Source organism: Pleurodeles waltl, chromosome 3_1 (genome assembly GCF_031143425.1).
Source record: "Pleurodeles waltl isolate 20211129_DDA chromosome 3_1, aPleWal1.hap1.20221129, whole genome shotgun sequence".
NCBI classification, from domain to species: Eukaryota; Metazoa; Chordata; class Amphibia; order Caudata; family Salamandridae; genus Pleurodeles; species Pleurodeles waltl.
In genome coordinates, this window is record NC_090440.1 from 1,451,809,747 (window position 1) to 1,451,835,810 (window position 26,064).

A 26,064-nucleotide genomic window follows, 5' to 3' on the forward strand; every position below is an offset into this window, starting at 1 on the left:
GTGCAACCAGCCCAACTGTCAAACTGACCCAGACAGGGAATCCACAAACAGGCAGAGTCACAGAAATGGTATAAGCAAGAAAATGCTTTCCAACAGTGGCATTTTCAAATAAACAATCTTAAAGTCAACTTTAATAAAAGATGTATTTTTAAATTGTGAGCTCAGAGACCCAAACTCCACATGTTCATCCGATCCCAATAGGAATTGACACTTTAATCATATGTAAAGGTGTCCCCCATGTTAACCTATGAGAGGGACAGGCCTTGCAACAGTGAAAAACTAAGTTAGCAATATTTCACTGTCAGGACATATAAAACACATTACTATGTGTCCTACCCTAACCATACACTGCACCCTGCCCTTGGGGCTACCTAGGGCCTACCTTAGGGGTGTCTGACATGTAAGAAAAGGGAAGGTTTAGGCCTGGCAAGTGGGTACACTTGCCAAGTCGAATTTACAGTTAAAAAACTGCACACACAGACACTGCAGTGGCAGGCCTGAGACATGATTACAGAGCTACTTATATGGATGGCACAACCAGTGCTGCAGGCCCACTAGTAGCATTTGATTTGCAGGCCCTGGCACCTCTAGCACACTTTACTAGGGACTTGCTGGTAAATTAAATATGCCAATCATGTATAAACCAATGAACCATACAATTTACACAGAGAGCATGTGCACTTTAGCACTGGTTGGCAGTAGTAAAGTGCTCAGAGTTTAAAAGCCAACAGCAACAGGCCAGAAAAAATAGAAGGCAGGAGGCAAAAAGATTGGGGATGACCATGCAAAAGTCCAATAATCACCAATGTTAGATGAATGAATATCAGAGTCTAACAATAAAGGTGCAAAGGCTGGAGATAATAAAATAATGTAAATTGAACTTCTTTTACCTATAAAATTTGGTAGGAAAACTGTACCTTCTTTTAAAAGCTTGACAAGAAAAACAGATTGTGTTTAACAATTCTCTGATTTAGTGCATTCATTCATTGCCAGTTCGTAACCCCACATATGAGGTCTTCACTAAAAGGGCACTTAGTGATATTAAAATCCCCCAACCAAATAATAACTGCATGATTACGGCTAGATTTTGGGGCCAGGATACTCCGTCACAACGGTGGCGATATCCCATCCGCCTAAATATAAATCCCATTATTTCCTATAAGAATTTATATTTCGGTGAGGGGGATATCCGTCACCGTTGTGACGGAGTAACCAGTCCCCCAAAATCTAAATCTCTAAATCGGGGTCCAACTCATCTATTAAGTTAACAGGCTTCGCAGAGAAAGAAAATAAAATAAAAATTGACTAACAAAACATCCGAGAAGCCTGGCAAAGACAAATGTAAAATTTGATAACAAGAAGTAGACATGAATTCTTAGGCTTTGATGTCTCCACATTTAAGAGAGATCAAAACTGCAAGCCCCCCCAGCCCCTTCTCGACCTGCCTGAATAAAGAAGGCATGGCCAGTGTACAAAATTATTGGAAACTGTCTATGTAGAAATTTTCTGTGGCCCAAGTCTCTTGGCAACATACTACATCAGAGTCATTTACCGTTTGTAGCCAATCAGCATTTGACATTTTTCTGGCAGGTACTGGTAGCGTTCCATGAAAAAACGTGAAAACCAGCCAACCTCTCTGCAGTCAGCTGGCCGGAGCCTAAACTAGGTGTCTCTTAATGGCTGTACACAGACTCAGGTGCAGGATAGGTGGTATTGAGTTTTGATGATGTTCTAGGAAAGAGACCAGTCATTCGATGTCAGGCAACCCTGAGAAAGATGCAAAACGATTCTTAAAGGCAAGAGGGGCAGTGGCCACATCTACCACACCGTGGCCTGGTCTGTTAGTTTTGGTGACTGTCAGAGTGGGTGGCCGGTAAAATAAATCCAATGGGAGGACACACACTTTGTCCCCTTGGTTCACTAAGTGATCCAGGCAGTGCAGTAAGGAACTCACCCATTGTGCGGATTTTTGAAGTGAACTAAAACACAATCTCCCTTTGAGGTTTTAGGTAAAAGACCTAGCCATCCACTCTCCAAACCATTATCAGATCATTAGCTAGGTCTGCCAGCCAGGCAAGTTTTTCTTGCACCAATGGGCTACTTTAAAATTGAAGGCCAAACCAGTCCTCACAAACATGTTCACCCAGAGTTGGAACCCCTTGCAGGACTGTTAACCTTTGGGGTATATTCAGTTGGTAAGTGCAGATGTTCCACACAGCCACCATTCGTAGATACATTCATCTGATTACAGGGGAAATATGGAAGATGTGCATTTCCCGTGGCCTAAACATGATAGGAATTGTTCTGTGCTGGTAATCCGTGGTTGTAGCTGTAGGGAGGCTTGAGGGTGGAAGGGATACAGCAGAGTTATCAAGTTGAGGGGGAAGAATGCTCATAGCATGTAATGTGCACTGATGCTCAGGTTGGGACAGGAAAGTTCATTTTGGGTCTACATCAAGGCTTGGACTCTGTCGCTCAAAGATTTTATTTGCCCAAATACCTCAGAAAGGCCCCCATGTTAGTGAAAAACTGTTATTAGAAGTCATAACTTGGCCTTAAGGTCAGACCTTTCAGTAGGGGTAAACATTTTTTATTAAGGCACCAGACGTATGCCTTCGCAGCCCTCATCAATGTTCTAATGCTTTATAGAAATGTCTATTGAGAGATACCTGGGTTAAGCAATAGGTTATTTGATAAGCGTTTGGAAAGTGTCTATATGGTCCTCGACTAGCTCCAATTAAGTAGTGGTAACCCCCATACATGATGACAGGTACAAAGTTATTACGGGGGGTTGAATGTTTTCCCTTATCCCCTCCAGTTTAGACTGTGTGAGTTTATTTCCCCCATGCCTGAAATCACGAAGTAAAGGGATGTATCTAAGGAAGGGGAAATAAGAATCAAACAGTCCTTCTTCGCCCCTTTACTCTCTAAGAAGTCACACAGTTCTAGAGCGACAAAGGTGGGCCCAACCTCGTCCAGCCCCTGAAGGACACAGACAGGCCTGTCCTTGGCCTGGGCTTTGCCTGGGAACGTCCCACGTAGAGGGCGAACCAGCGCACTTCAACCACCTCGTTGGTGTGCCCCGCTGTGGTGGTGTGGTAACAGAAGAGGCAGAGTCCTCGGAGTTGTTTTCCAAAATAAGAGATTGGTTTATTCAAAAAAAGGAATAAAATGTAAGACGCGGAGAGCCACGGCCAGTCGCCGGTCCAGGTGAGGGGTTCAGGATAACTGCCTCTCACCTTGTAAATCAAAAGCACACATTCCAAAAGGAATTGGAACGAGACTGCATCACAGAGGAAAATCTCCTGAAGCAACCTCATTCCAAAAGGAACAACACGCGCACAGAACAACACGCGTACAGAACAACACGCGCACTACACCCGCCTACTCCTCCTACTCTGCTGGTGCAAGCAGTGGTTTCTCAGACCAGCAGTCCCCCAGAAAAACAATCCAGCAATCAGACCAAAGGAGCGGGGAAAACCAGCGCCCTTTATGCACCTTGTAGTTGTTACCCACCTCCTTCTCCATGGATTGGTACAAACGGGCATTTCTGGGACCAGTAGTCCCCTATAAGCAGAGTCTAGCAATCGCCCCTACGCAGCGGGAGAACAAGTGCCCTTGAAGCACCTCTTTGGTGTGCTCCGCCTCCTCCTCCGTAGGCTCGTACAGGCTTTGGTTTCTGGGACCAGTAGTCCCCCAGAAACAGAGTGCAGCAATCGTCATCTTTTGACTGAAGCTGTGGCTGACAAAGGGACCACGAAAGGAGTCAGGAAATGTTGGATTCACATTATTTTACTTAAATAGTGTTCCTATAATCCAAACTCTATCTGTTGAAGTTGTAAGAGAAAACAAGATTATGAATGACAATATTTCTTGTGCGAGGCTACTATATAATGTAAAAATAAAAGTATGCTGCTGCTAAAAAAAAAGTCCCAGGTATATTGGAGGAATCTTTTTATCTTTTCTGAATGCATCCTCGTTGTTATTTAACCTGTGTTTCAGAATGAGAGTCCAGAAATGTCTTTCGAGCTTGGTAAAGTACAAAGCAAGCAGAGAATTTAACCCATTCGTTGAGAATAAGTGCACTTAAAAATTTCTCTTGTTTGGCATGGCTGGAGGCCTAGCAACGTTGCTGGTTAGGTGTCTGGCTGAGCGCCAGGTCAGGTGCCTCTTGAATAATGATGTCACTCACATCCTTCTTGTAACATCTTGCAAATCCACCTCGCTTTCCTGGCTGACCTGGGCTTGTTGCCAAAAAAGACACACGATGCATTCAGGTGACTTCAAGAAACGTAACTAAGAAATGAACAAAAGTAAACATGCCTTCCAACTATGTGTGTTATAAAAGTGACTCAAGCAATATCATGTGGATAGAAAGGCACTTTGGCGCCAATTTTCTTCTGTACAGTATGTTTAATTTTCCATGGAATCACCACCTTATTGCAAGAAATTAGGATCCAGGTGCGAGAAAGGTGGGTTTCAGAATCCATGGGCAGCTGTCCTTGGCTGATTTACATGGTTTAGCATGAGTACAAAGTTTTAGTCTAAGGGATTTCTGATTTTCCAGCCCAACTCGAAACCAGAATAATGTTTCACCAGTAAACCTCCTAACTTATCAAGATGGTAGTGAAATGGTGGGAGCTTCTCTTGCGAGCAACTCCACGGCACTTGATAATCAGTGTCATCCATGTCAAGGCTAAGATTTTTGCCTCCACCCTCACCCAACAGTATTAGATGATCTCATCTGCTAGTCTGGAGAGGCACAAGTAAACAGCTCTGTCCATTGTAGACCTGTTGTTCTAGACTTGCCTCATGTCCATTCCTGCTCAGTGATAGCCATGAAAGCTGCCACCAGACCACTACAAGGAACAGTTCCCCACGGGCTTTCGATGTGACAAATGGGGGACCGCAGACACTGTATGGGCCTGGAACACTGCTGGCCGATGGGCTTTGTCAAGGTATGGCAGTCCCATCAGTGCTGGTGAGATGCACTTGTTAATGCTGAATTTTACCAATAAATATTCATGCATTCTGGATGTTGAATCTGCAAAGAAAATGATTATAGAAAATAATGCGCGTCTATGGAAAATGTGCCTACTTGCAAGTGACCACCAGTAATCACTAAGGGGGTTATTACAACTTTGGAGGAGATGTTAATCCGTCCCAAAAGTGACGGTAAAGTGACGGATATACCACCAGCCGTATTACGAGTTCCATAGGATATAATGGACTCGTAATACGGCTGGTGGTATATCCGTCACTTTTGGGACGGATTAACACCTCCTCCAAAGTTGTAATAACCCCCTAAGTGTCCTTATTAATGGCGTATGAAGATGAAATGTCGTGCTCATGCTCAGATTAATGTAGTAGTATGTCATATTAATGATCATGTATTATGCATTTGCTTTATTAATTGTAGGCCTTAAGTTAGCGAGGACTTGGACCTAGTTGCACAGCCTCATGTTAAGTTGCATTGCTTAAACAAGTCACATAAAATGGCTGAATAGAGGAATAGATTTGTAATTTTCCATTGAGTTGACCACACACTATTAAAATGATTTCCTTCCCATGAGAACTACTTGCTGGAATACAAGGTATTGTTACAATGTAGAATTTAGTGTGTGTGAAAGCGATGTTCCCAGGAGCTAACAATGGGTCCACTGACTGGAGTACAAGGCAATACAAAATTGTTACCTGACGAGCCCGGTGATGGGAACAGGAGAAAAGTAGCCAATGGTCGACATGTGAAAGGCAGTTTAGTCATAGCTTAGATTTGAGGTTCTACTTTCATTGGACTAAATGTAAACATACAATTCTTTGACCAATAGCAACGGGGGAAAAAATCCTAGGGAATTTTAACTTAGCCAGACTGCACCAAGAGGAAAGGGTTCACCTTTTCCTAACTCTATCACTGAGAATCAACATTCCGATGATTGCCATTCCTGAGGCATTTCTATCTTGAACTTTATTGCTAAGTCCTGATGCTGATGGAACTGATATCCAGTGGATGAAGACATTTGCAGCTTGCTGATCCATACCAACAACAGGTACTAGCCCAATGATATTTATGATGTAATTTGTCTTTGTCTTTATGTACCAACCACAAACTTTGATAGAGCCATGGTTAGATGTTTTCCAAATTTGAGTTGACTAAATTGTTTTGCATGAAGCCCAAACATGCTATTCTAATCAGAAGGTTAGTTAGGAGACTCACAGAGAATGCTTACTAATTATTAACCACAGATGATGTCATATCTTTGATGAATCTAAATGTATGCTATTTCTATTGTGCAGTTATTCCTTCTCTTGATTTGTATTGCAACGCTAGAATGTGTAGTGATCCATGCATTGATTACATTGAGATTCTTTAGAAGGTTTGGTCAACCAGTATTGTTCCTGTATGTTTATCATTTGATTTTGAGACTAAGTTATGTGATATTAGCATTGTTAATATAGGGAAATAAACATTCGAACTTTTACACAAAGGTGTGGTTATTTATGGCCAAAGGGATCATGGCGCGTAGAAATTACTGACTCCAAAGGTTATTCATTCTATTGACTGGAATGGTTATTGTTTGGTATTGAAATTTTTATCTTATAGTGGGAGTTACTCCTAAGCACAGTCAAAAGGTCCATCAAACCTCTAACGCGTTTCCTTATACATTATTGAGGAGAAGCCAAATACGGTCAGACGCGCTAACAAACTGTACCTCTCAGGCATACAAACATGAAAGCTGAATTGTGTGTCCTTGGCTCAGATTGTGTGCTTGCTTACCGGCTGCTGCTCTAGGTCCCATTGAAAGGAAGTTGCAATGAGGAGGCCTTCTTGAGGAAAGGAGAATGATGGCTCCGTTCTAGAAGGGTGCCATATTGGCTGTAGCTTCAGTTGGAGAGCTGGACAGCGATCTTGTTGGGCACTTTATTTAACCTTCTCTTTTCACACACTAGCTATCACAGCACAATGTGCCTAGTTGAGACTCCACTCTAGCTACAGTCCGTTTTCCTTCTCCAGTCCAGGACGAATGACTCCAGCAACCTCAGCTTCACCTGGAGGAACAATGTGTTGGTGGCCATATGGGAAATCTGACCTAGGGAACTTAGGGCCAGATGTAGAAAGCATTTTGCATGGTGCAAACTGCGAAAATCGCAGTTTGCGCCATGCAAAATGCTGTTTGCGATGCACATTCACAATTTGTGAGTCGGTACCGACTCACAAATTGTGAATGCGACTCGCAAATAAGAAGGGGTGTTCCCTTCCTATTTGCGACTCGCATCGCTATGCTAAATTGCGTTGTGACCGCGAATGCGGTCGCAAAGCAATTCGCAGTTACCACCAGTGTCACACTGGTTGTAACCCATTCGCAAAAGGGAAGGGGTCCCCATGGGATCCCTTCCCCTTTGTGAATGTTGCCAATAAGGGTTTTTCAGAGCAGGCAGTGGTCCTATGGACCACTGCCTACTCTGAAAAACTGAAACCAAAAGGTTTTGTTATTTTTTTTATTTTGCAACTCGTTTTCCTTTAAGGAAAACGGGCTGCAAAATAAATAAAAAACTGCTTTATTTAAAAAGCAGTCACAGACATGGAGGTCTGCTGACTACAGCAGGCCACCATCCCTGTGAGTGCAGGGACTCACTATGGGGTCGCAAAATGCAACCCACCTCATTAATATTAATGAGGTGGGTCTTTGTGACCCCATAGCGACTCGCAGTCGGTGTCTGAGACACCGTACTGCATCCAATTCGCAAAATCAGAAATTGCTACATCTGGCCCTTAATACGCTAATCTCATGTTCATATGATTAAGAGGAACCACAGTACAATCTGCACAGGGAAGTTAACATGGTGTTATAAGCACTGAACGTAACAGTCTTAAAACACTTACTGAGTGATAGCCTCCAGTGATAGCCTCCCATACTTTGCATGTCTACCGAAACCTGTTATAATTCTGCTATGCATACATAGGAGCCTGCAATCACTGTATAAAAGCCTGTCTCTAATTTCCTTATTACAGACATCTTGGGACTTACCTGGTCACCTGTAATAGAGAATGTACATAGCTGCTTAGCTCTCATAACTTATTACAATTTAGTTCTGAAATCACAATGCCTGCTGGTGGAGTTAGATGCTATGGTGAAAGGCAGATCACAGAGCATAATTAAACCTGCATTTTAAAAAACAAGAACAAAATGTGGCTTTCCCTGCTTCTGCTCTGTGTTTCTAGAAACAGAAAGGGGATATTTATGGGAATTTGTTTATTTTTACCACTTTAGGTAATTATAGGAAAGCTAGAATCCGGCTACACATTTCTATAAATTATAAGCCAACATGGGATGTTTAATTTTGCGCTACAGGTTCTAATATTATTCTTTATGTTTGGCAACATCCTATCTCTTTCATATGAAAGAGCTCTATAACAAGGATTTGTGTGGTTTGTGGGAAGGGTTATGGTGTGACCATTTATTATAAGGAATAACATACCCACTGGGGTACATTATAATTATATTACAAGTCACCTCGGTGTTCAATGACTTTATAAAAGAATTTAGCTTTTCAGCCTCAGTTTTCTGTATGGTAATGGAACTCCTCAGTGACTTGCAATATCCTTATAATATATGGCAAGGAGCTACTTGTTGCAGGGTAATTCAAAAACGTAGAAAATGGAGAAAAAAAACTATTCTTTGGCATTGTAAAGATAGCCCTTTACTGTTGTGACAGAGAGATCGAACCTCTTCACACAGGCAGGCAGCCTGGTCTCAATTTGCTGTTCGTCAGACAGCTTCTTATATACAAAACCATGCAATGTTTTATTACAAAGCAGCAAATAATAATTGACTTGTCAGTTAGAGATTGGAAACAGAAAAACATTGTAACAACTGTGACCCTGTAACTATTAAACTCTAAGATAATCTCCTACACATCCTTCATTTGTTACTTTAACAGTGCTTAACAAACTAACCATTCTTTGTGCTTGAATACCAACATCTTTGCTGTAAATAAAACTTTAATAAAATGTTTGCTTTATCATTGTGAACCTAAGACCTCTGTGTAGTCTGACCTGATTAGATTTCCAGCATTCATTGTCTAATAAGGTCAGACTACACATTGGAAACACGAAGTATGTGCCAATGAGCCTGTGTGTTAAGATCGAACATTTCTTCATGCTTATTAAACACGAGTTGGCCTTTAACTGCAACCCTTTCACATTACTGGTTCCATTATGACCTCAAATGAACTCTTCACCTTATTCCGTCAGTATTAGTTTTGGGCCTGAAATCTTCTTTTACTACGTACAGATGTGCAGCGCTTTCTGTCGGTGTCTGTATTTGCCTTATGTTTTCACATTCATATTCTACATTTTCTGTAACATTATCACCTCTAGTTGATATTTCAATTGTTGGACCTAAACCTTGGTCTACATTTGGCATTAAATGATTTATATTACTCTGAGAATCTACTACATGTGCTAGTGTCCTAACTAGAAACATCCCTCCCACATCAGCACCTAACCTTCTACAACATGCTAGGATCAATTGTACAACACAATATATTCATAATAAGGCTACAATAGCTTGAATCAAGGCTCCCAATAGTCCCAACATCCAGGATGGCAGTAAAGTCAACGACCCATCTGGGGCACCATCTTCATCTGCCATTTTCCTTTGTAGATTATGCACTGTCTGTATGTCTTCTGATAAAGTTCCATTATCTACATCATTTGCTGGAATGAAAATACAGCACCCTGTTCCAATTTTCTTGCACACCCCTCCTTGCATGACCGTCATAAGGTCAAGTGCACAGCGGTTCTGCATTACCATCAGTCTCATTGAATGCAGCTCTTCCTTAATCACATTAACCCCATCCTTTGTAGTGTTGATAGACTTAATAATGTCCTTTCAAGCTGTTGCTTTAGGCTGAACAAACAGCAGAATACTCCCCAAAAATAGCTGTTCATCATTAAACAAATGGTACTACTGAGGAATGTCACTCCAAGTGCTCAATACTTTGCAGTTCTCTTACTTCAATTATGATGCAGCAAGGTCTTTGGATGGCTCATGGAGTGTTCATGTACAGCTGTCAGATTAATTCCAGGAACTACTGAATCCTGATTGTGCAAGGTCACAATGTAGCCGATTTCACCCCAGTTTGGTAGCAACTAGATATACAGTAATTCTCCACAATGCCAGTGCTGGAAATGTCAGTTTTTGCAGGGTCATACCCAAATATTTGCCTTCTTCCTCCTATTGTTTTTAGATCTGTTTTGCTGATTTATTTTCTCTGCAGACTTTACCACTGCTAACCAGTGCTAAAGTGCAAGTGCTCCCTGTGTAAATTGTATTGGTGATAGTGGTTTAACCATGATTGGTATATTTTACTAGTATGTCTGTAGTAAAGTGCATTGTGTATGCCTAGGGCCTGTAAATCAAATGCTACTAGTGGGCCTGCAGCACTGATTGTGCCACCCACATAAGCAGCCTGAAAACATGTCTCAGACCTGCCACTGCAGTGTCTGTGTGTGCAGTTTTAAACTGCCAATTCGTGTACCCACTTGCCAGGCCCCAACCTTCCCTTTTACTACAGATAAGTCACCCCTAAGGTAGGACCTAGGTAGCCCTATGGGCAGGGTGCAGTCTATTCAAAAGGTAGGACATGTACTGTTGTGTTTTATATGTCCTGATAGTGAAATACTGCCAAATTCGTTTTTCACTATTGTAAGACATATTTCTCCCATAGGTTAACATAGGGACTGCCTTTCAACATCCTTTCAGTGCAGATTCCCAATGGGGAGAAGATAGAGGTGTGGAGTTTGGGGTCTCTCAACTCACAATTTAAAAATACACCTTTTGGTAAAGTTGGTTTTTAGATTGTCAGTTTGAAAATGCCACTTTTGGAAAGTGGGCATTTTCTTGCTTAAACCATTCTGTTCCTCTGCCTGCTTGTGTATTCCACGCCTGGGTCGGACTAACAGTTGGACTGTTGTGAATTCCCTCTGGACAGTGACACAAAGTGAGCTGGGGTGTAGCCTGCATAGCCTGATGAGTCTCCTGGGCTAGAGTGGGGAGGGAGGAGCTGACACTTACAGCTAAAAGGGATGTGCCTGTCCCCACGCAATGCAGTCTCCAACCCCCAGTGCATGCCTGGGGCCAGGCTCGGGCAAGGCAGGACCTTGTGAACACCAGAGATTTTTCTTTCAAGTTTGCCTAATTCAAAGGGAGAAAGGGGCATAAGTAGTGGACCCAAAACCCCAGACTTGTAGAACACTTCTCTGCCAACGAGAAGAGCTTAAGAGCTGGAAGAGGAGTACTTCCCCTTTGCTGTGTGTGCTTTGCTGGGTTGGCCTGCATTTGCTGGTTCTGCTTTAAAGAGGGCAAAGATTAGACGTGGTTGTGTATCCTGCTTGTGAAGTTTCTCCAAGGGATTGGAATAGAGCTTGCCTTCTGTTGAAAGTCTCAGGGATATCAAAGACTCAAACTTCATCTGCCTACAGCACTGGGAACCATGTGTTTAGTGCTGCAACAGAATAAAAATTACTGCAACGGCGTCAACGACACCGTTGCCTGCATCGTGACCCTACAATGCTGCACGGAGCCATGTCCCTCTTAGCACTGCAACCCTGGTCTCACCGACGCCTCCACCTGACGCCGTGACCGAGCCGCTGCTTGCAACGTGACCTGTGGGCCCCGCACTTCGTATCGCCTTGCTCACACTGCTGTCTTGGCATCCCTGACAACACCACTCCATGCTCACACTGACACCTCTGTCTGCACCATGGCCTGAGGACACCACTTGTGAGGTACACAAATCACCGTCCCGTAAAGCAGCCCCGGTCCATCAACACCAGTGCCATTGACTCCAAAATCGTCAACAGACACCCCTGTCTGCACTGCGACCTATGGCTCCTCACGGAGCCCGCGCCGCAGGCATGGGCCTACCGATGACAGTGCTTCAACAACGACACCGCCGCTGCCTGCACCATGACTTGGAGACACCCCACATTGCACTGCCCCACTTCACACTTCAGCCCTGCACTGTGATATCTGGGCACCGTACGTCGCATTGTCCCGCTTTGCACCACAGCCTAGTTGCCACCCACGCTAGAGCCCCTGACTTCGTCAACAGCCTGGAGTTTGATCTGCAACATGTGTTACTTCAAGAGCCTGACAATCCCCGCACCGACCTCCGGAACAGACACCTGTGGCGGTGCACTCTGGACCTCATCACGAGGATCACAATGCCCTACATTTCCAAGGTACTGTTTGCACGTCTTCCCAACACCCTAGTTGGCCACGACACCGTGGCTGGAACTGTTGGATTTGTCGTTCTCGATGCCGTGATAGCCCCAGACAAAGCTATCGACTTAAAGGGACTGTATTTTTATGTTAATTTTAGCAAAATTCACATCTGTATTACTGTATGTTGGATTTTTCTTGTTTTGGTCTTGTTTTATACTGATAAATTTTGGCTATTTCCTAAAACTGGTGTGGTGTCCTTTTGTAGTGTTTTCACTGTACGACTGTGTGTTACGTGCAGTTGCTTCACACATTACTTCTGAGATAAGCCTGACTGCTCGTGCCAAGCTACCAAGGAGGTGAGCAGAGGTTATCTAAGCTGGATATCTTCCTTATCATGACTAGAGTGAGGGTCCCTACTTGGACGGGGTGCAAACCGAGTGCCAACTAGGGATCCCATTTCTAACAGCCAATAATAGTCCATGAGGCTGGAGGTGCCCCCCTGCATAATGGTGTTATCTATTGTAGTCTTACAACCAATATTTTGGCCTACATCAACAGTGCCATTTCCTCTGAAACAAAGAAACAGAAGTTAATCTCATGATAGTCTGAGGACTCACTGTGATATCTATCCAAGTGTAATGTGAAATGTTTTCATCTCAAATATGTGTAGACCTCCCTATTGCATCCTGACTAACATCAATACCTTTCCATAAAGATATAACCCTAGAGGAAAATTCAATATCAGAATGCCATTGATCATGGACAAAGACTGATCCAGTGACTCTAAATCCTAGCCTACAGACACAATCTGAGGTTAAAGGGTTTACTAAATAGCTGTTACTCCTAAAAAACTTAGGTCTAGGATCATCTGGATCCAACCTACAGTGTAGGACAACCTGTTTTCTTCATACGTGATATCTTATCTTTTATGCCCTGTCTATCTGTGAGAATGTATAATACTTCTGCTAAAGAGTCATATTTTGTGGCGTTAACTAAGAAATGTGCTACTTTGGCATGTGTCAATGACATTTGGGCCTTAATCCTACACATGTAAAGATCTAATAAATATAGAGCTGTACTTGGGGGTACTTCTTTTGTTGAATGTAGCCTATCTGAGCCAGTATCATGAGGAATTAGGGAACACACAAACAGGATACATTAGTGTTTTCTGTACCTACGTCTAACATATACTGATACCACATATTTTCTAACAGTTGAGTATGGGCATTCGGGTCACATTATTATTATAAGAAAGTTACCTTTGTACATATAAAATATTACAACTGAATAGTTCATTGCTATAGAGAATCAAAACAAACAGAATCAAGAGACAAAAGAGAAGAAGAAAACAAAAATACATATCTTTTGTGCCGTCTTTTAAAAAAAGAATTGTCCAAAAGCAAAGGTGGAGGGAGGTATTTTTATGATGACAATCTTCTTCCTCCCTCCTGTTCCATGTACATTGTTTATGAGACTTGGGGAGATGCTAGACTTAGATGTGATGACCTTGAGGGCAGTAGGGGTCACCATGGTCACCATGTATGGTCCATGGAATTATTTCTCCTTCCATTTTCGGATGAAATTTCTCACAAAACTTTGGCCCTTATTACAACCCTGGCGGTAAATCCCTCTTTCTGCCATGCTGAAGACCGCCAACATACCATTGCGTCAGAGGAATTCCGCTACAGGTATCACGACTCACATCTCGGAATCAGCCACAATACAGACACCCACACAAGTCCGCCACACCAAAGGTCAGTGATAAACTGGCGATACCAAAACCTACACCATCACACCAACAAGAATACGCCCACACTATCACGACTCACGTATCAACGGGGCGGTCTTTCAACCACGGTAATCCATTGGCGGTACACAGCGCCGCGCTGAAAATACACACACACTTACAAAACACAACTACATTGGGCAATTTGAAATACACACACCTGATACACATACACACACCACACCAATATAAAGCACACATCCACATTACCCAACAACCCCTTACAACCAAAAATCTGAAAGAAGGCCAGAGAGAGAGATTAGCTAACACAACACCAGCATCCACAGACACACAACACCATCACTCATACAACATCCATGCACCTCAGACAACACACACCAATACACCCCCCACACATCACAACAGACAGCACCTCACACATCACCCACACCACATCATTTCACCTTAAAGACACCCCAGGTTTTCTGAGGAGGAGATCAGGGTCATGGTGGAGGAAGCCATCTGGGTAGAGCCACAGCTATTTGGATCACAGGTGCAGAAGACATCCATTGCTAGGAAGATGGAGCTATGGCAAAGAATTGTCGACAGGGTCAACGCAGTGGGACAGCATCCAAGAACACGGGATGACATCAGGAAGAGGTGGAACGACCTAGGGGGAAGGTACGTTCCGTGGTATCAAGACACCAGATTGCTGTACAGAGGACTGGCGGTGGACCCCCACCTCCTCCCCCACAACTAACAACATGGGAGGAGAAAGTCTTGGCGATCATGCATCCTGAGGGTCTCACAGGAGTAGCAGGAGGACTGGACTCTGGTAAATCATAGCTTTACTACCATATCCCCCCACCCCACCTGCATGCAATCACATACTCCCACTCTTACCCTCAACCCCATCACTCCATCAACTCCATATGTCCCACAATCACAACCCACACAGCTCAATACCAAGGCCCTGCATGCAACACCTATGCATGGACCACCGTCACCAAAGCATGTCCAGTACAGAAACCCACACAGACCCCAAACCAACTATCACAAAAGTGCTAACACAATGACGCAAGCACAGGAGTAGAGGGTACCACACCCAATGCACAAGATGGCACACACAGATACTAAAATTATGCATTTACACCCCAACAGGACCCATACCCAACGTCACTGGACAGGAGGTGCCAGACATATCCAGTCCCCCCACAGAAGAAGCCCTTAGTGATGACAGCAGCTCTGCACGCCTGGATCAAGATGACCAGCCCTGCTCATTAGGGACCTCGGGACAGTCGGTTCCTCTGAGACAATCACAAACCACCACAGAGCCTCCCACCTGTCAAAGCCCAGCTCACCTGAGTCCTTGTTCAGTTCTGATGGAGGTTGAAGACAATCCGACCCCACCCTGAAACTGCTTGTTCCAGCACACTAGTTTTTAAAACAGTGCACTAAGAACAGAAGCTCAAGGGAAGGGGGGAAGTGGATAAAATAAAATAAAGAGACAACACCGTTCTTGCGTTTCCACTGTTGAAGTGCCGCACAAATCTGCGGCCCTCTCTGACTTTTGTAGAAACTAGTGCCTAATGAAACATAAACAAAGAACAGATAAGTACAACCTATTCCTAACTGGGTTCCTGACTATCCCTTTATTTATTAGAAATGTTCTTCTAAAAGTACCTCTTGGATCCTGGTCTCTAGTTTCCAGGTTTGGAATGTGTTACTGCTCTGGGATGTGCTTTCTATTACTCTAAAGCTTCTAAAACATTAAACAAATACCGTTATCAGAATTACCAATATCAAACATTCATCTTAATATAACTAAAGCCTAAATTCCCAATAGCAGACTCACTTTTCCCATATTTCCAGAATCTTTTATAAAACAAATACTGTACTTTTACGTCAAAATACAGCATGTAATTTGTGCAAGTCCTTGATTTACTGTTTGCCTTGCTGTTAATGGTTTCCACGGTTCGATTCTTAAAAGTTCCATAAAAAAAAAAAAAATGTTTGCTTCACAAAGTTCCGCAAAGTATTCTTGTAACAAAGAGTTTGAATCACAATGTTCGTGGAAGGTATCTTGTTTCAAATTGTCTATACACGAATCCAGAAATTGTTGTCTAAGTTCTTTCAGGTAATAAAAGTTTTGCACTTACTTGTTGCTGGCAAGAGATACTGATCAGTCTAACCTTGTCTTCTTTCTCTTTTGCAGGTTGCTTGTAGGAGAGAGGCTAAGGCAAGGAGGAACCGGAAACCGGAAGAAGGAAGAGCCAGCAGCTGCGCCCATTGAAGCCAATGAAAGTCTGTAGAGAGCAGGAGTGCCAGCGCCAAGGGATCTGTCCTCAGGTAAGCGGGAGGTAGACAAGCACAAGCACTGGGTGAGGCTCGGGGGCTGCCTTTTATAGACAGGGCTGGGTGTGGTCCTCACATGCTGCACATGTTCTTGAAAGGTGTGCAGAGCTGGGTGTGGTTTGAAGAGCTGGGTGTGGTCCTCACATGCTGCACATGTTCTTGAAAGGTGTGCAGAGTTTCAGTTATTATGCAAATGAGTTAAATTAACACATGGCCTAGAGAGGAGTGTTTTAAAGAAGCCTTGGTAAAAGCAAGGCCCAATGTGTAAACAAAACAGCACATTAAACAACATACACAGAAGCCTGGGGGGGGGGGGAGAAGGTGAGATAACAAGAAAGGCTTTCAATAGTAAGTTTAAAAGGGAGCTATTACAGAACCCACTAGTGCAGTGAGAGGGGACATGCTCTTTGCTGTGCACAAACCCTAACAGTTGCCCCCCTCAAAGGCCCTCCTACAGGACGGGGTTTTCCTGGATTTTTTAAATAAAACCGTCTAATCAGCTGTGGGGCATGTACATATGATGCTGGTTCCCATGAATTCTCAGATTCATCATATCCTTTCCATTCTACTAAATAAAACAGACGTCCATTCATTCTTTTTGAGTCTTTTATGCTTTTCACTTCATATTCTAGATTTCCCTTAATTGGTATGGGTGGAGGTGGTGGTTCAGGTCGGGTTTTTGGATTGTACGGCTTAAGCAAGGACACATGGAATGTAGTATGTACTGGATATTCTTTTGGTAAATCTAATTTTACTGTTACCGGGTTTACTATGGCAGTTATACTAAAGGGTCCAATGAAACGTGGTTGCAGCTTTCGGGATCCCTCTATGTTTAGGTTCTTTGTGGAGAGCCATACCTTGTCACCTATTTTATACATTGGGGCCTCAGATCTGTGTTTGTCTGCTTGTCTTTTCATGCTTTCCTTGTACTTTAATAAATGTTTCCTGGCTTTGTCTTGTATGTCACCTAACCTCGTTAGTCTATCCGTTACAGTAGGTAACAGAGAATCTTCTAACAAAATGGGTATAGCTCTTGGATGATACCCCTGCAAGAAATAGAATGGTGAGCAAAGTAGAGCTGAATGCTCAGTATTATTATAAACAAACTCCGCTACAGGGAGAGCTTCCAACCATTCACTAGAATAATCAGCCAATAAACAACGTAGCGTTTGAAGTAAGGTTTGGTTCAGTCGTTCAGTCTGTCCATCTGTCTCTGGGTGGAAAGCAGTGGATAATGCCACATCTATTTTCAGTTTTTTACATAATTTTTTCCAAAATTTAGAGTTGAACTGGCTCCCTCGGTCTGACACCACTTTGCTTGGCAAACCATGTAAACGCACAATTTCCCTTATAAAAATATCGGCAAATTCTGCCGCCGTGGGTAATTTCCGTAATGGTACAAAATGTGCCATTTTAGATAAAAAATCCACTATAACCAACACTGTTGTGAAAGATTTTACAGGTGGTAAACCTACAATAAAGTCTACGCTCACAGTGTGCCAAGGTTGTTTGGGTGTTGGCATTGGTATTAACAAGCCGTCAGGGGCCTTATGAGAAGATTTATGTCTTGCACAAATTGGACAGGTAGTGACAAATTGCTTAATGTCCTTTCTTATAGTGTCCCACCAAAAGTGTTTTTGCACATTTTCCAGGGTTTTTACCCAACCAGGATGACCTGCCAACGGTGAGGCGTGATGCCAAATTATCACCTGTGTTTGTAATTCAGAGGTGGGCACTAACAGCATGTTGTCATGATACAATAAACCTCATTGTATTGTGTTATGGGAATCCTTTAACCAATCCTGAGGTGCTATTTGCATGTGTGCATTATATAGATCTGTGATGAAATCCTTCTGTTGTACTGGTGCCAAAAACTTTTGGGGAGGAATAATGGGTTCTCCTATTTTATCTTGTTTCATGTCTGAAGTATGTCCGTATCTAGATAACACATCAGATTGAATTTGTTGTGCACCTGGTCTATAGGTTATTACAAAGTCAAATGTGCTAAAAAAATGTAACCAGCGCATCTGACGTGGTGTTAGTGCTTTAAGTGATCCAAAAAACTGTAAGTTCCTATGGTCAGAAAAGATTGTAACTGGGTACTTGGCTCCCATTAAATGGTGCCTCCATTCTGAAAAGGCTACTTTGATAGCTAGTAGTTCCCTTTCAGCCACAGTGTAATTTTGTTCAGCTGGTAATAACTTTTTGGAATAGAAGGCTATAGGATGTATCTGGCCATCTACTGCATCTCGTTGAGAGAGAACTCCTCCTAAAGCTACTTGTGAAGCATCCGCTTCAACAAAAAAAGGCAAGTCAGGATCAGGATGTTTCAGAATTGGGGCTGAAGTGAACTTTTGTTTTAGGAGTTGAAAGGCGTGTGCCGCATCATCAGTCCAAAGAAATCGTTGCCCTTTCCGCAACAAGGTAGTTATTGGGGCCGCAATGTCTGCAAAATGTGCAATAAACCTCCTATAAAAATTGGCGAAACCCAGACATTTCTGAATATCTTTTACAGAGGATGGTTCTGGCCAATCAGCAATAGCACTGATTTTCTTTACATCCATAGTTATTCCTTGAGGTGACAGGCAGTATCCTAAAAAGTCCACCTTGCTGACATTAAAAGTACACTTTTCTAACTTAGCAAAAAGATGATTTTCTTTTAACTTTGATAATACTGCACGAACATGTTGGGTATGTTCTTCTGAGTTCTTAGAGTAAATGAGGATGTCGTCTATGTATACTATGACACAAACGTCCAGGAATTCGTGTAGGACCTCATTTATAAAGAACTGAAAGGCAGCAGGGGCATTACATAACCCAAAGGGCATTACTGTGTACTCAAATAAACCAAACTTTGTCTTGAAAGCTGTCTTCCACTCATCCCCCTCTTTTACTCAGACCAGGTGGTAAGCTCCCCGCAGATCTAGTTTAGTGTATACAGTAGAATGTCTTAATTGATCCAACAACACAGGTATTAGAGGAAGAGGATATTTATTCTTTATTGTAGCCTTATTTAGTCCTCTATAATCGATAAACGCGAACAGGGATTTATCCGGCTTCGGGATAAAAAAGAGTGGAGATGACACCGGAGATGTGGAATGACGGATGAACCCAGACTGTAGTAGGTCATCTAGGTAGGTTCTTAAGTATTTGGTTTCTTCGTCAGTCAAAGCATATACTCTGTTATTAGGTAAAGGGGCCCCTGGGATAAGATCTATACGACAGTCATAAGACCTATGTGGGGGCAGCACACTAGCCTTTACTGGATCAAAGACGTCTTTAAAGTCAGAATATTCAGGAGGGAGACTTGGTTCATCTTGTGTAACACTAGCACAGTGTAATACTGTGCTCTGTTCTGTACCTGCTTCTTGATAGCAATTGGTTCTACAGAAAGAGGAATCCAAAGTAACAGTTCTATTCACCCAATCAATTTTTGGGTTATGAGTTGTTAACCAGGGTACCCCGAGAATCAAACCAAAATTAGGAGTATCTATCAGATCAAAGCTAATCACCTCTGTGTGCCCGTTCTGACAGACCATAACAAGAGGACTTGTTTGTTTTGTGATTAATCCAGAGGTCAATTCTGACCCATCCACTGCACATACTGCTTCTGGACAAGGCTTTAGGCACATAGGAAGTCCTAAGTTTTCAGCTAACTTATTATCCACAAAATTTCCTGTCACGCCTGAGTCCAGTAGGACAGGTAGAGAATGCCTCACTTGGGTAGTAACAATTAAAACGACCTGAATTATGAAATGTCTAGGTATGTGCGGTACCATGAAGGCTGCAGCATTAGAGGTTTGATTAAGATGCTTTCTCGAACAAGTAACCTCTCCCCTTGTCGAGCTTAATCGTTTCCCGATTCAGTTGAGGAGGTGGAGGAAACAGCACCCTTTCGTGAATTTTTAGGCTTTACTGGACATTCTCTGGCAAAGTGACCTGCCCTTCCACAATATAAACATAATTGAAGTTTTCTCCTTCTTTCTTTTTCCTCTGATGTGAGTGGACCTCTGAGTGTCCCTATTTGCATAGGCTCAGGTTCAGGGAGTTTATTATCTGGGTCTTTCTTCTCGTGTCTAATAAAAGTTAACCGTGATTCCAGTTTGTATTTATCTCCCTTTCTTTCTCCTAGTCGATGTTCTAATTTCACAACTAAATCTACAAAGTCCGAATAGCCTTCTGGCAAATCAACGATATGAGCCAGCGCGTCTTTTAACTCGTCTCTCAAACCTTTATAGAAAAGGGAGACACGCTTTTCTTCTGGCCACTGTGTCTCGGTGAGTAAACGATTAAAACTAGTGAGATAGGTCAATAAATCCTTGTTACCTTGTTTAAGATTTAAAAGCTCATTATCACTTGCCTGCATGAAAGTGTGTTTTGCAAAAAGGCTGGTCATGGTACGTTTAAATTGATTCCAATTATGGAGGATGGGATCATCTCTCTCCACGAAAGGAATTGACCAATTGGCTGCTGTGCCACCCAAATAAGACAAGACGAATGCCACTTTCGTAGCATCAGTAGGGAACTGTTGTGGCTTACAAACGAAGTGTAATTGACATTGATTGATAAAAACATGGAATTTGTTACTATCTCCATGAAAACGTTCAGGTGCTGCTAAGGGCACAGCATTAGGAACATTAACAGTGACCTCAACTGGGGGAGGCAAAGTTGTATGTTTTGATGGCGCCCCTGTCTCTGAGGAGGTTTTAAACAAAGGCGTAAAAGCTGTGTTCCAATGAGATACCCTAAATTTATACCTGCTTAAATCCTGTTATAAAGAGGTATTCTCCATCTTTAATCTCTCTATTTCCTCTTGCATATGTTGCAAGATGCCAGGCACTGATTCATTATGAGCCAAGTCCTCATTTAGGGCCTGCGCCATATCCGTGACGTCAATGCCCTCTATTTCTTCCCCGATATTCATCGTCCACCAGAACTGACATTTTTGTAAATTTTTTTTTTTTTTTAAGGCTTGTGCTTCTGTCAAAGCCCAGCTCACCTGAGTCCTTGTTCAGTTCTGATGGAGGTTGAAGACAATCCGACCCCACCCTGAAACTGCTTGTTCCAGCACACTAGTTTTTAAAACAGTGCACTAAGAACAGAAGCTCAAGGGAAGGGGGGAAGTGGATAAAATAAAATAAAGAGACAACACCGTTCTTGCGTTTCCACTGTTGAAGTGCTGCACAAATCTGCGGCCCTCTCTGACTTTTGTAGAAACTGGTGCCTAATGAAACATAAACAAAGAACAGATAAGTACAACCTATTCCTAACTGGGTTCCTGACTATCCCTTTATTTATTAGAAATTTTCTTCTAAAAGTACCTCTTGGATCCTGGTCTCTAGTTTCCAGGTTTGGAATGTGTTCCTGCTCTGGGATGTGCTTTCTATTACTCTAAAGCTTCTAAAACATTAAACAAATACCGTTATCAGAATTACCAATATCAAACATTCATCTTAATATAACTAAAGCCTAAATTCCCAATAGCAGACTCACTTTTCCCATATTTCCAGAATCTTTTATAAAACAAATACTGTACTTTTACGTCAAAATACAGCATGTAATTTGTGCAAGTCCTTGATTTACTGTTTGCCTTGCTGTTAATGGTTTCCACGGTTCGATTCTTAAAAGTTCCATAAAAAAAAGAAAATGTTTGCTTCACAAAGTTCCGCAAAGTATTCTTGTAACAAAGAGTTTGAATCACAATGTTCGTGGAAGGTATCTTGTTTCAAATTGTCTATACACGAATCCAGAAATTGTTGTCTAAGTTCTTTCAGGTAATAAAAGTTTTGCACTTACTTGTTGCTGGCAAGAGATACTGATCAGTCTAACCTTGTCTTCTTTCTCTTTTGCAGGTTGCTTGTAGGAGAGAGGCTAAGGCAAGGAGGAACCGGAAACCGGAAGAAGGAAGAGCCAGCAGCTGCGCCCATTGAAGCCAATGAAAGTCTGTAGAGAGCAGGAGTGCCAGCGCCGAGGGATCTGTCCTCAGGTAAGCGGGAGGTAGACGAGCACAAGCACTGGGTGAGGCTCGGGGCTGCCTTTTATAGACAGGGCTGGGTGTGGTCCTCACATGCTGCATATGTTCTTGAAAGGTGTGCAGAGCTGGGTGTGGTTTGAAGAGCTGGGTGTGGTCCTCACATGCTGCACATGTTCTTGAAAGGTGTGCAGAGTTTCAGTTATTATGCAAATGAGTTAAATTAACACATGGCCTAGAGAGGAGTGTTTTAAAGAAGCCTTGGTAAAAGCAAGGCCCAATGTGTAAACAAAACAGCACATTAAACAACATACACAGAAGCCTAGGGGGGGGGAGAAGGTGAGATAACAAGAAAGGCTTTCAATAGTAAGTTTAAAAGGGAGCTATTACAGAATCCACTAGTGCAGTGAGAGGGGACATGCTCTTTGCTGTGCACAAACCCTAACACCACCTCAGGAAACACCACCACAGCACCCACCCAGCAGGCCCATCCCTCTGTCCCCAGGACACGTCAATCAGCAGGGTGTCCACCACTAGAGGTACCCCAGGCAAACCCACCAACCCAAGACAATTAGGGACCTGGGGTCAGTGGCAGTGGGCACACGGTTCAGGGGACAGAGGCACAGGATAACAGGGAAACTGGGAGGACTGCTGTGCAACAGGGGGAGGACAGGCCCATGGAACCCACTCTCCATGAGGCACTCTCCAACATCATGGGAGCATACCACCATTCCAGGAGACCATGGGCACAGTATTGGCCAAGTTTCAGTAGCCCAGCAGATGCAAGAGGAACACCATCTTGGGATCAGGGAAGACTTGAAGTCCATTAACACCACCCTGGTCACCATTGCAGGGTTGCTGGGAGACCTTGTCAACACCATGAGGGACACAGCAGGCCACAAATGGGCCCCTGACACTAGCCTGGACGATGAACAGACCTCCACCTCCGCCGGCGCTAGTGGGCAGGAGGCACCGCCACAGGACCAACGGGCCACCAGCACCCCACCCCCTGCAGAAGGAGAACCAGCCCGCAAATGGTCCCTGAGATCGAGGAACAAGACAGAGAACATTGCCAAGACCCCCGCCAGGAAATAAGACCCTCCTGAGTGTCACCCCTCTGTCCCACTTTTCATCCTGTCCACCTTAAACTGCCATTGCTCCACTTCCTATGCCCCATTGGACAATGCACCTGTGATACAAATAGACTGGACTCTGCCATGGACATTCCTCCACCATCACCCCATCCCATTTCACACACACCTCCACTTATTTGCACAGACATAAACACCCTTGATTCACAAAACAATCTGGAGTCAGTCTGTGCTTTCACAAAAGTGTATTTGCAAAATCTCTGGAATATAGCAATGCCAATGTACTTGTTCACATACCAAGGTTACACAGCTGTAGGCCAGGAGTAAACATAGCAGAGGGCAAAAATTGGGAGCCACATCTGTGAAATGGAAAGCCAAAGTGACAAGTCAGGGTCCATACACAGAGTGAAAAAGGCAGATTTATGCTAGCTCCTACTATAGTATGAGATGTGGGAAGCAGTTCCATCTTCTTACCTGTGTCTCACTGGGAGTATTGCATGATGATGTTGTTTCTGTTGTCTACATCTTCTTCTTCTGCCTCCTCGTCTTCACTATCCACAGGCTCCACAGCTGCCCCAAGACCTACATCAGGCCCATCCTCCTGCAGAAAAGGCACCTGGCGTCGCATAGCCAGGTTGTGCAAGTAGTATAGGGATCCACCTGTCAGATGGAGGCACAGGAATCTAGCCTTCAGGAGGCCGAAGGTGCGTTCTATTATCCTCCTAGTTCACCCATGTGCCTCATTGTAGCGTTCTTCTGCCCTTGTCCTGGGATTCCTCACTGGGGTCAGTAGTCGTGACAGGTTGGGGTAACCAGAGTCACCTGCAAATATCGAGGGACAACTGTTAAACATCCTCCAAACATTAGGGAATCCCCCAAACGCAGACATCAAATGAAACTGTGTGGGGACTTTCGGCTCACCTATTAGCCACACACAGTGCCTCTGGAGTTGCCCTATCACATAAGGGATGCTGTTATTTCTCAAAATGTAAGCATCATGCACTGAGCCCGGATACTTGGCATTCACATGGGAGATGTACTGGTCTGCCAAACACACCATCTGCACATTCATAGAATGGTAGCTTTTCCAGTTTCTGTACACCTGTTCATTCCTGCGGGGGGGATAAATGCCACATGTATGCCATCAGTGGCACCAGTGATGTTGGGGATATGTCCAAGGGCATAGAAGTCACCTTTCACTGTGGGCAAATCCTCCACTTGAAGGAAAACGATGTAGCTGCGCATGTGTTTCAGCAGGGCAGACAACACTCTGGACAACACGTTAGAGAACATTGGGCCTGATTCTAACTTTGGAGGACGGTGTTAAACCGTCCCAAAAGTGGCGGATATACCACCTACCGTATTACGAGTTCCATAGGATATAATGGACTCGTAATACGGTAGGTGGTATATCCGCCACTTTTGGGACGGTTTAACACCGTCCTCCAAAGTTAGAATCAGGCCCATTGTCTGGGACATCCCTGATGCCATGGCCACTGTTGTTTGAAAAGAACCACTGGCCAGGAAATGGAGTACAGACAGAACCTGCACTAGAGGGGGGATTCCTGTGGGATGGCGGATAGTTGACATCAGGTCTGGCTCCAACTGGGCCCACAGTTCCTGGATTGTTGCACGATCAAGTCTGTAAGTGATAATGATGTGTCTCTCTTCCATTGTCGACAGGTCCACCAGGGGTCTGTACACCGGAGGCTGCCGCCATCTCATCACCTGCCCCAGTGGACGTGCCCTATGGAGGAGAACAGTGAGCAGAGGGTCATCCAACACTTAGATATCACAATGTGTTTTTTGCAAAAACTTTACAAATTCGCCATGTGCCTTAGTCTGTCCATATTCCTGGCTTAAATAGGTGTGACGCAGTTTTTTTGCCTGCCATGTGGCCCCCTGAAATGGCGGCTGCCTGACCTGTAAGGTGGGACAAGGGGAAATGAGGTAACTGCGCTGGCGTTGTACACCGTCGCGGTAGGCGGTCGAAGACTGCGGCGCAATTCAGCATTGGTTAACATTGGGCCCTATGGGTTCCAGGAGCCAATGACGATGTACGCCGGCAGTGACTGTACGCATCGCCGCGGACATGGACGCCATTTTCTAACTGTTCCCTCACTTGATACCTGACCTTCAACAGGAGAGGACCTACACTGCAAGTGCTGCTGTGACCTGTGTCTGGAAGGGACGATGGCTACAGTGTCTGGGGAAAGGGCCCCTGCCTTCACTTTGGATTAGTTGGAGAAACTGGTGGATGGAGTCCTCCCCCAGTACACGCAACTGTACGGTCATCCAGACAAACAGGTGAGTATACTGTGAGCATGGTGGATGGCACATGATTGGATGGAGTGTCGTGGATGGAAGAGGGTGGTGAGGGGGACACGCCAGCATGTGAGGATAGTGTGTGTGTAAGTATGTCTGGGCCAGGGTGGGAGGTGTTTAGGCAATGCTCGAGAAGAACTGTATGGGATAGTAACATCCATTCTAACTTCACTTTTCCTCTAGGTCAGCGCCCACCAGAAGAAGGGTATTTGGCGTGCCATCGCCAAGGACGTCCGGACCCTGGGGGTCTACCAAAGACGGAGCACCCACTGCTGGAAAAGATGGGAGGACCTGCGCCGCTGGAGCAAGAAGATGGCAGAGGCCCAGCTGGGGATGGCCTCCCAACGTGGAAGGGGTGCCCGTCAC